This window comes from Octopus sinensis, linkage group LG7 (assembly GCF_006345805.1).
Source record: "Octopus sinensis linkage group LG7, ASM634580v1, whole genome shotgun sequence".
Classification (NCBI taxonomy): Eukaryota; Metazoa; Mollusca; class Cephalopoda; order Octopoda; family Octopodidae; genus Octopus; species Octopus sinensis.
This window is the reverse complement of record NC_043003.1, coordinates 49,434,810-49,444,809: the sequence shown is the minus strand read 5'-3', so window position 1 is coordinate 49,444,809 and position 10,000 is coordinate 49,434,810. Positions and strand designations below refer to the sequence as shown.

The window sequence follows — 10,000 nt, the reverse complement described above, 5'->3', positions numbered from 1 at the left end:
CTTTGCAACCACGTGATTTTGGGTTCAATCTCACTCTTGAGAATCAATTTAATCTGAAACACATTTTCTGAATCAATATTGGTCCCGAGCCACACACACACACACACACAATACCTGTGAGTGACTTTGGTAGAAGGAAATTGAGTGGATGCCTGTCGTGTGTGCGTGTGTGTGTGTCTATGTGTGTGCGTGTATCCCCCACCACGGTTTGGCAATCGGCGTTGGTTTCTTTACGTCCCCAGTAACTTAGCGGTTCGGTAAAATATATTTGTAACAATAAGTACCAGACATTTAAAAAATAGTACTGGGGTTGATTTGTTTGACTACTGCCTTCAAGATTGTGCTTCAACATGACCGCAGTCCAAAATCTCACATGTGAAAAAACAAAACAGATGATACTGCAGGGTGATTGTTTTTCAAACCCAGTGCGCATCACTGCTGCCATAAATCCAGTAAGTTCGCTCATCATCACTAACTTGGAAAACTTGGAATTCGACAAAGCATATTTGAATATGCTTAACTGTTCATCTGCTTACTTACCTACCGACCGTTCTACGGATTCATTTCTTTATTTACTCATAAAATTAGCTGATCGTTCTTACCGAAAGTCTCCTGCCGCCTGCGGCTTGATCGTATAAAACAACAAACATTTTGAAATTTTCGCAACCTGTGATACATATCCTTGAAATCACACATTTTAAAATTCATCCTCTCAGTAGGACCTATTTCACATCGCAATTCGATAAAGACAGGTCATGCAGCTCTCTTAGAAAACAATGATCTCCGTGTCTTCTAAATTATTTTTTCCTTTCACGTTTTATCTATATCTAGCCTATTTCTATCCACATCTTTGCATTTTATCTTTTCTTTACCGTTCCATCTATCTCTTTACTACCCACAAGGGGCCAAACACAGAGGGGACAAACAAGGACAGACACACGGATTAAGTCGATTACATCGACCCCAGTGCGTAACTGGTACTTATTTAATCGACCCCGAAAGGATGAAAGGCAAAGACGACCTCGGCGGAATTTGAACTCGGAATATAGCGGCAGACGGAATACCGCAAAGCATTTCGCCCGGTGTGCTAACGTTTCTGCCAGCTCGCCGCCTTCAAAAAGGCGTTTACCTATTTTTTCTTAACTTAATCAAGTGTATAATACCCATGGGTTCATAGAAGTACAGAAAAATTATTGCTATATTTACACCACACTTTTCTTCACTATGCATTTACGATGGTGCTGACACCAAAAAAAGAAACAAGACTAAAATTGAAGACCATATAAGTTTCATCGTTAGAAAATATATTTTTCACTGAGCTATGAACAAAAATACTATATCTATAAATTTCATTTTAAAAATATACGAGAATATTTATAGAATGGAAGTATGAAAACTAAACTTATACTGGGATTGATTTCCTACAAAATTATATTACTTCACAGCGAAGCAATTATTTCAACAGGCTGCCTCTGTTGAAAGTAAGAAGACAACTCTTGAGAATCAATTTAATATAAAACACGTTTTGAAAACTTTTTTTTACTGAATCAATATTAGTTAACAGTGAGGTTAAAGACGAAGAATATTGCCGGAGAAAGAATCGACATATGGTTGAGGACACCTAACGGTGATATAGTGAAATGGGTAATTCGACAGTAAGTTCTGCCACACATAATTAGAAAGGTTGAAACAGATGAAGTCAACAATATCAACCACCACCACAGCCACCCACCGCCACTACTAACTAATAGCAATAATTTTTTTCTATTATAAGTACAACGCCTGGAATTTGGGGGAAGGGGAGTCTAGTCGATTACATCGACCCCCAGTGCTCAACTGGTACTTATTTCATTGAATCTGAAAGGATGAAAAGCCAAGATGACATCGGTGGAATTTGAACCCAGAACGTAAAGTCGGACGAAATGCCGCTAAGCATTTTGCCCGGCTTGTAAATAATTCTGCCATTTCGCCGTCGCCTTACAACAACAACAACAACAATAAAAATAAAAATAATAATCCTTTCTACTATAAGCACAAGGCCTGAAATTTAGGGGAGGTGTTAGGGGATTACATCGACCCCACCAAAAGGCTGAAAAGCAAAGTTGGGCTCGGCAGAATTTGAACTCACAACGTAAATATCCGGAAGAAATGCTGTAAATCCTTTTGTACGGTGTGCTGACAATACTATCGACTTGGTATGAAAGACTAAATCAAAAAGAAACACCAAACTAGAAACGGTGGGTTCCAAAAGCTGACAAGTTGGGGCCGGTCTCCTCTAACTTTGTTAACTTAAACGTAATGGAATCCAGAAAGAAAAGGAGTGAAAATTCCTGGAGAGAAGAGGAAACAAACCTAACTCGACCATCAAGGAGTGTAAAACACAAGATGAAGACGACAAAGCGGTTGTTCGAAATATTAATTAGTACCTTGTAGACAAATTAATACTTATATGATACAATGGATTTTGTGTCAATATACTAAATACCAAAAATTGGAATATAAGAGACAAAATTTTGATGAAGAACTATTTTGTATTTGGCTTGCAAGATTCAGGCGTAGGAGTGGCTGTGTGGTAAGTAGCTTGCTGACGAACCAGATGGTTCCAGGTTCAGTCCCACTGCGTGGAAACTTGGGCAAGTGTCTTCTATAACCTCGGTCCGACCAAAGCCTTGTGAGTGGATTCGGTAGACGGAAACTGAAAGAAGCCCGTGTGTATATATATGTATATATTTGTGTGTCTACGTTTGTCACCCCAACATCGTTTGACAACCGATGCTGGTGTATTTACGTCCCCGTAACTTAGCGGTTCGGCAAAAGAGACCGATAGAATAAGTACTAGGCTTACAAAGAATAAGTCCTGGGGTCGATTTGCTCGACTAAAGGCGGTGCTCCAGCATGGCCTCAGCCAAATGACTGAAACAAGTAAAGAGAGAGTATAGAATTCGTGTGTTGAAGGAAATTTTGTTGTGTCTTGAAGGAGTCATTACATCAACAATAATAACACACGCACATATTCAGTTCCACTTCTTTATCGTTAGTCAATTGGTTGAATGTATAAGCTACTAACTAATCGATCTTTTGCTTAACGTGTTTGTTAAAAAGTCAATCGGTTTGTTTGTTCGTCCGTTGCCGTTTGCAACCTTTTCACTGACTCGTGGTTTCCCAACTTGCTGTGAAGGCTGCATTCGTCTGTTTCAGCTCTGGTCCTATGTCTGTGTCAACACGTTAAACAAACGATTGATTTGTTAGTTGGATAGATACTTAACTAACTGAAGTGGAATTGAACCAATACTTATTGGTGTAAGGATTCTCCCATGATAGCGGAATATTATCGCTAAGTATTTTGCCCGGAGTACCAGGAGGACTTGGGATGTTTTTGGTCGCGTTCTACGCAAAGGATATGAACAGATGCTTTTAGATACCCTTTAGGAAGTCTCTGTAAGAACAGTGGCAGGTGAGTAAAGAAGCAGACAACTCTGACCAACCTAACTGGTCGGTTCTCGTTTGTGTGCGAGGGTATGTTTTAGTATGTTATGTTTAAAATTATAACTCGTTTGATTTAAAGTAGTTGCTTTATGGTTATTATATATCCTTGCTTTTAGAGATAGGTTAAAGTGTCTTCTATATACATTGTCCCCTGGTTTCGTTTTTATGTAATTTTGTTTTGTCAACACATTTTTTTGTAATCCACTCCAGCTTAAATGTTTTCTATAATTGTTTGTTTGTTCCTTCTCAAGCCATGCCTGGCTCATAATGGGCCGGTTTCCCGGTTTCCTTGGCGTATAGGTTCCCAACCTGGATGGGACGCCGGTCCATCGCAGGTGAGCTACTAGATGCAGGAGGAAAGAGCGAGAGAAGTTGTGGCGAAAGAGTCAGCGGAAGTTCGCCATCACTTTCTGCTGGAGCCGCGTGGAGCTTAGGTGTTTTGCTCATAAACACACGCATCCCCCGGTCTGAGGTTCGAACCCGCGATCCCTCGACCGCGAGTGCGCTGCTCTAACCACTAGGCCATGTGCTTCCACTTCTATAATTGTATTCGTGAATAAAACGGAATGTAACTGCCAGCGGTTCTGACTCCTTGCGTTCTGCGTTCAAATGCCGCTTAGGTCAACCTTGCTTCATCCTTTCAGGATCGATAAAATAAAGTACAAGACAAATATTGAAAGTCCATGTAATTGACCAAGCCCCTACCCATAAAATTTACCGGCGTTCTACCAAAATTTGACACCTCCGGCTGAATCGAGACAAAGCTTCAGCAATATATGGATGGTTGGATCTCCGTCTTTCAAAGACGAGGATTCAATTGCTCGATCTGCTGAATTGTCTACTCCTGAATTAACGTCTATATAGCTGAGCTTTTTACCGACACGAGGTGCCCTCAACGTAATTCCCAAACAGAATCTGCGTGACTCAGTATATGAGAAAGTTGAACCTTTTCAATTACATGTACAATGTACTCGACCGGCTTCTATACAGTTTCCGTCTAACTAATTTTATTCATAAGGTATGAGTCGGCCCAAGGTTATAGAAAAAATTACATTTGCCTAAACTGTCATGCTGTGGGATCAAACCTGCAACCTTATGGTTGCAAAGCGAGCTTCTCAACCATTCGATCTTCCTGCATCTATTGACAGAATTAATCTGGTTTTAAACAGTTTTCAAATCATGTTCCGGAGAAAAATATTTCCAAGGCAGAAAGAAAAAAAGAAAGAACGAAAGATACTAACGCTGCAGGATATTTTATATCTGACCGCAATTGATAAGAAACTCACCAAGTTCCAAATCGAACGGATGTGAACTCTTAAAACTCCAAATAGCGACGTCATATCAAGGCCTTGCTCTAGGGCAAACGTAAACACACCTCAAGAGAGGCAAACAGTATACATCAACAAAACATTATGCCTCGATATTTATCTCGTAAACTGATATAATGACGCCAATATAGATAAGAAGTCTGGCCTTTCCTGAATGAACGATCGCTATATCACAATAGATGGACGAGATATATCAATCATACAAGAGTAAGATGTATTAACTAAGCATCTCATTATTGATCGTGATAGGAATGTATCCGGACAACTGTTTGTGCCGAACTAGTGCGTGTGTGTGTGTGTGTGAATATATAAAATATTTCTTAAGGAGCTGTCCCTCCAAAATATCAGTGAATCTTTAGTTTTCTATGAGATGTGATGTGATGATAAGAAATATATAACTAAACATGATACATATTTCTTTACTACCCACAAGGGGCTAAACACAGAGAAGACAAACACAGACAGACAAACGGATTAAGTCGATTATATCGACCCCAGTGCGCAACTGGTACTTAATTTATCGACCCCGAAAGGATGAAAGGCAAAGTCTACTTCGGCGGAATTTGAACTCAGAACGTAGTGGCAGACGAAATACTAAGCATTTCGCCCGGTATGTTAACGTTTCTGCCATCTCGCCGCCCTAACTAAACATAATACCTTTAATAGGAAGGAAGGATTTGCACTGAAACACGTTTATAATACGCATCTAGATTTTTGGACCAAAGTATTCTTCAAAATTTCCAATTCTATGTATAACACGACTACAAGAGTGGAGATTTATTATATTTACTATAGTCCGATATATTAGTTTCTAATATTTCATTTTATGAAAAATATATTGGTAAATTATAAAAAAAAACTTTAAAAAATGTAAGCTTTTTATATTTCATTGTTCATTTTTCTTAATAAAAGCAGGTGAAGAGCAAAATTTGCAGAACACGTATTTTACATGTTGCAAATATTAATCTTGACTTTGGCGGGAGAAAAAGAACTTTACGGCACCATTTTGGAAAGATACACGATACATCTCAGTATAAATATATCTATAACTATAACGAAAAGTAATATTGTACTGGAAGCAGATTTTGGTTTAAAATTCTACACAAAACACTAGAGATTAATCACCAACAAAGAAAAAAAAGAACTCCTCACTTATATGCGGCGTAGTTGCGGCGTCGGTTGCGGAGCGGCAGCGGTGACCCGGTCGGCTCCGCCCGCGCGAGCCAGGTGGCGGCACGCCATCGCGTTCGGGTCAGTCAGTTGGCGAACGCACTGTATTACCTCTGGATATCCTTGTTGCTTATTTTGATATATATATATATACTAGCAGTATCGCCCGGCGTCGCTCGGGTTTGTAAGGGAAATAACTATATAAGCATTTTTAGAGAATTATAGCCAAAAGATAGCAAAAATATTCATTAAAAATGGAAAAAAATTATGGTAAATTTTTTTTTAAATCGTTGACTCATTGTAGACATTTTTAGAGAGTTACTTCCCTTATATAATAGCGAAAAAATGCATTAAAATGGAAAAAAATGATGGTAAATTTATTTTCTAAATCGTAGACTCATCGTGGACGCGCGCTAATACCCAGAAGGGCTCGATATGAATCACGACTATAAGATACCCGGTTTTGGTTAAACTGCACCGCAAAATGTGGGAGTAGTTAGGAATCTAAATCGTAGGAGACAGACACACAACTTCACTTTTATATATAAAGATTTCAGAAAAGGAAGAAAATGTTTCCGATACGACTTACGAGATTTATGATACCTAAAAAATAATTAATTTAGTAAAAGAGTAATAAATGTTTTACTGGTGAGATATAGAGTCACGTGAACATTACGGACCGTCGTAATTCGTACTTTGGATATTTTCGGTTTGAACTGCAGTTTTTGATATAATTTATAGGTAACTAAAAAATTTTTAACTTCTTATACTGGTGGAATGTGTTATAAAACATCTTTTTCTATTGGCTTTATTGAGAAAATTCTATAGTTTGTAAGATATTTGTTGGGTTTTTTTTCTGCAATTTCAACCAATCACTGACGTCTATTGAGGTAAACAACATTCTGTGCCGTATGAATATGTCCCTCGTTTAAGAAACAGACTGGGTTTATTTACATTTCTGAAGAAAAAAAAATAACCCCCCCTCTAACCCTAAAATAGATTGAAATGCAATAAGATCGATACCAGGGTCATAATTATGGGTGACAATTTCATATGACACCGCTAGAAAAAACTGCCATTCAAACCGAAAATATCCCGTAATTTTCATTCACGTTTATTATCAAATCAACACAATTACAGATTACGCTTAGGATAATATCATTTTTAAAAAAATAGAAATATTAAAATTCTCAGACTGAAAGGATTAAATAAAACAACTACTACGAAATAAAATAAAAGATATTACAAAATATGGAAGAACTAATTAAATACAGCTATATAAGTGTAAGTATAAATCAGTCACTATACTAAATAGAAATAGGTATAATATTTCTAAGCTAGGGTAAAAATGATCGCTTCTCGGCCTTTTGGCTAAGATCAAAGTGTAGTATCTGTTCTTATCAGCTTAATATCTGATACGGTCCCTATTTAGGACCATCGATATTAAACTGATTTTTAGAACGAGGCGAAGAGTTAGGGGCTTGCTCCGCCTTTGCCACGGGTTGACCTGGTATAGCAGTATTTCCAGGATTCAGCCATCTCCCACCCGGGAGGTATAAGCAAATTAAAAACAGACTTAATATCCTGACATCCCTTCTACCACCTTCCAGGAAGGGATCAGACCTGCATTCTATGATGTCCGCTGCCGTTATTTTTATTTAATCTTAGATGTAATTACATAAATCCACATCTTCTGCTGTCCACCCATCGTTTGCCTTGTTTTCCTCATACAAATAATATCCTGGAAGCTTTTCGTCTTCCGTTTTTAATATAAGGTTGGTGGTTTTGACTGCTATTTCTAATCACTCCGGTCTGTCATAGTAAGTATAAATTGCAAAGCAACAGTTAGTTACTGCAAGATAGAAAGCCACCCTTATAATTTGTTTTTTAATTATAAAATACAAGCAGTATCGTCCGGCGTTGCTCGGGTTTGTAAGGGAAAGAACTATATAAGCATTTTTAGAGAGTTATAGCCAAAAAATAGCAAAAATATGCATTAAAAATGGAAATAAAATGATGGTAATTTTTTTTTAAAAATCGTTGACTCATCGTAGACATTTTTAGAGAGTTACTTCCCTTATATAATAGCGAAAAAATGCATTAAAATGGAAAAAAATGATGGTAAATTTATTTTCTAAATCGTAGACTCATCGTGGACGCGCGCTAATACCCAGAAGGGCTCGATATGAATCACGACTATAAGATACCCGGTTTTGGTTAAACTGCACCGCAAAATGTGGGAGTAGTTAGGAATCTAAATCGTAGGAGACAGACACACAACTTCACTTTTATATATAAAGATTTCAGAAAAGCAAGAAAATGTTTCCGATGCGACTTACGAGATTTATGATACCTAAAAAATAATTAATTTAGTAAAAGAGTAATAAATGTTTTACTGGTGAGATATAGAGTCACGTGAACATTACGGACCGTCGTAATTCGTACTTTGGATATTTTCGGTTTGAACTGCAGTTTTTAATATAATTTCTAGGTAACTAAAAAATTTTTAACTTCTTATACTGGTGGAATGTGTTTATAAAACATCTTTTTCTCTTGGCTTTACTGAGAAAATTCTATAGTTTGTAAGATATTTGTTGGGTTTTTTTCTGCAATTTCAACCAATCACTGACGTCTATTGAGGTAAACAACATTCTGTGCCGTATGAATATGTCCCTCGTTTAAGAAACAGATTGGGTTTATTTACATTTCTGAAGAAAAAAAGATAACCCTCCCTCTAACCCTAAAATAGATTGAAATGCAATAAGATCAATACTAGGGTCATAATTATGGGTGACAATTTCATATGACACCGCTAGAAAAAACTGCCGTTCAAACCGAAAATATCCCGTAATTTTCATTCACGTTTATTATCAAATCAACACAATTACAGATTACGCTTAGGATAATATCATTTTAAAAAAAATAGAAATATTAAAATTCTCAGACTGAAAGGATTAAATAAAACAACTACTACGAAATAAAATAAAATATATTACAAAATATGGAAGAACTAATTAAATACAGCTATATAAGTGTAAGTATAAATCAGTCACTATACTAAATAGAAATAGGTATAATATTTCTAAGCTAGGGTAAAAATGATCGCTTCTCGGCCTTTTGGCTAAGATCAAAGTGTAGTATCTGTTCTTATCAGCTTAATATCTGATACGGTCCCTATTTAGGACCATCGATATTAAACTGATTTTTAGAACGAGGCGAAGAGTTAGGGGCTTGCTCCGCCTTTGCCACGGGTTGACCTGGTATAGCAGTATTTCCAGGATTCAGCCCATCTCCCACCCGGGAGGTATAAGCAAATTAAAAACAGACTTAATATCCTGACATCCCTTCTACCACCTTCCAGGAAGGGATCAGACCTGCATTCTATGATGTCCGCTGCCGTTATTTTTATTTAATCTTAGATGTAATTACATAAATCCACATCTTCTGCTGTCCACCCATCGTTTGCCTTGTTTTCCTCATACAAATAATATCCTGGAAGCTTTTCGTCTTCCGTTTTTAATATAAGGTTGGTGGTTTTGACTGCTATTTCTAATCACTCCGGTCTGTCATAGTAAGTATAAATTGCAAAGCAACAGTTAGTTACTGCAAGATAGAAAGCCACCCTTATAATTTGTTTTTTAATTATAAAATACAAGCAGTATCGTCCGGCGTTGCTCGGGTTTGTAAGGGAAAGAACTATATAAGCATTTTTAGAGAGTTATAGCCAAAAAATAGCAAAAATATGCATTAAAAATGGAAATAAAATGATGGTAATTTTTTTTAAAAATCGTTGACTCATCGTAGACATTTTTAGAGAGTTACTTCCCTTATATAATAGCGAAAAAATGCATTAAAATGGAAAAAAATGATGGTAATTTTTTTTTAAATCGTAGACGCGCGTTAATACCCAGAAGGGCTCGATATGAATCACGACTATAAGATACCCGGTTTTGGTTAAACTGCACCGCAAAATGTGGGAGTAGTTAGGAATCTAAATCGTAGGAGACAGACACACA

The 10,000-nt window shown here is 37.1% G+C and overlaps 2 non-coding genes across 2 annotated transcripts; both read left to right on the top strand.

Moving 5' to 3' along the window:
• The first annotated feature begins 7,335 nt into the window (after positions 1–7,335).
• Positions 7,336–7,529, top strand: LOC115214551. Its single transcript, XR_003881900.1, has one exon. It is a non-coding gene; the product is annotated as a U2 spliceosomal RNA (small nuclear RNA).
• A 1,556-nt stretch (positions 7,530–9,085) lies between these two features.
• On the top strand, positions 9,086–9,279 carry LOC115214550. Its single transcript, XR_003881899.1, has one exon. It is a non-coding gene; the product is annotated as a U2 spliceosomal RNA (small nuclear RNA).
• Positions 9,280–10,000: the final 721 nt, after the last annotated feature.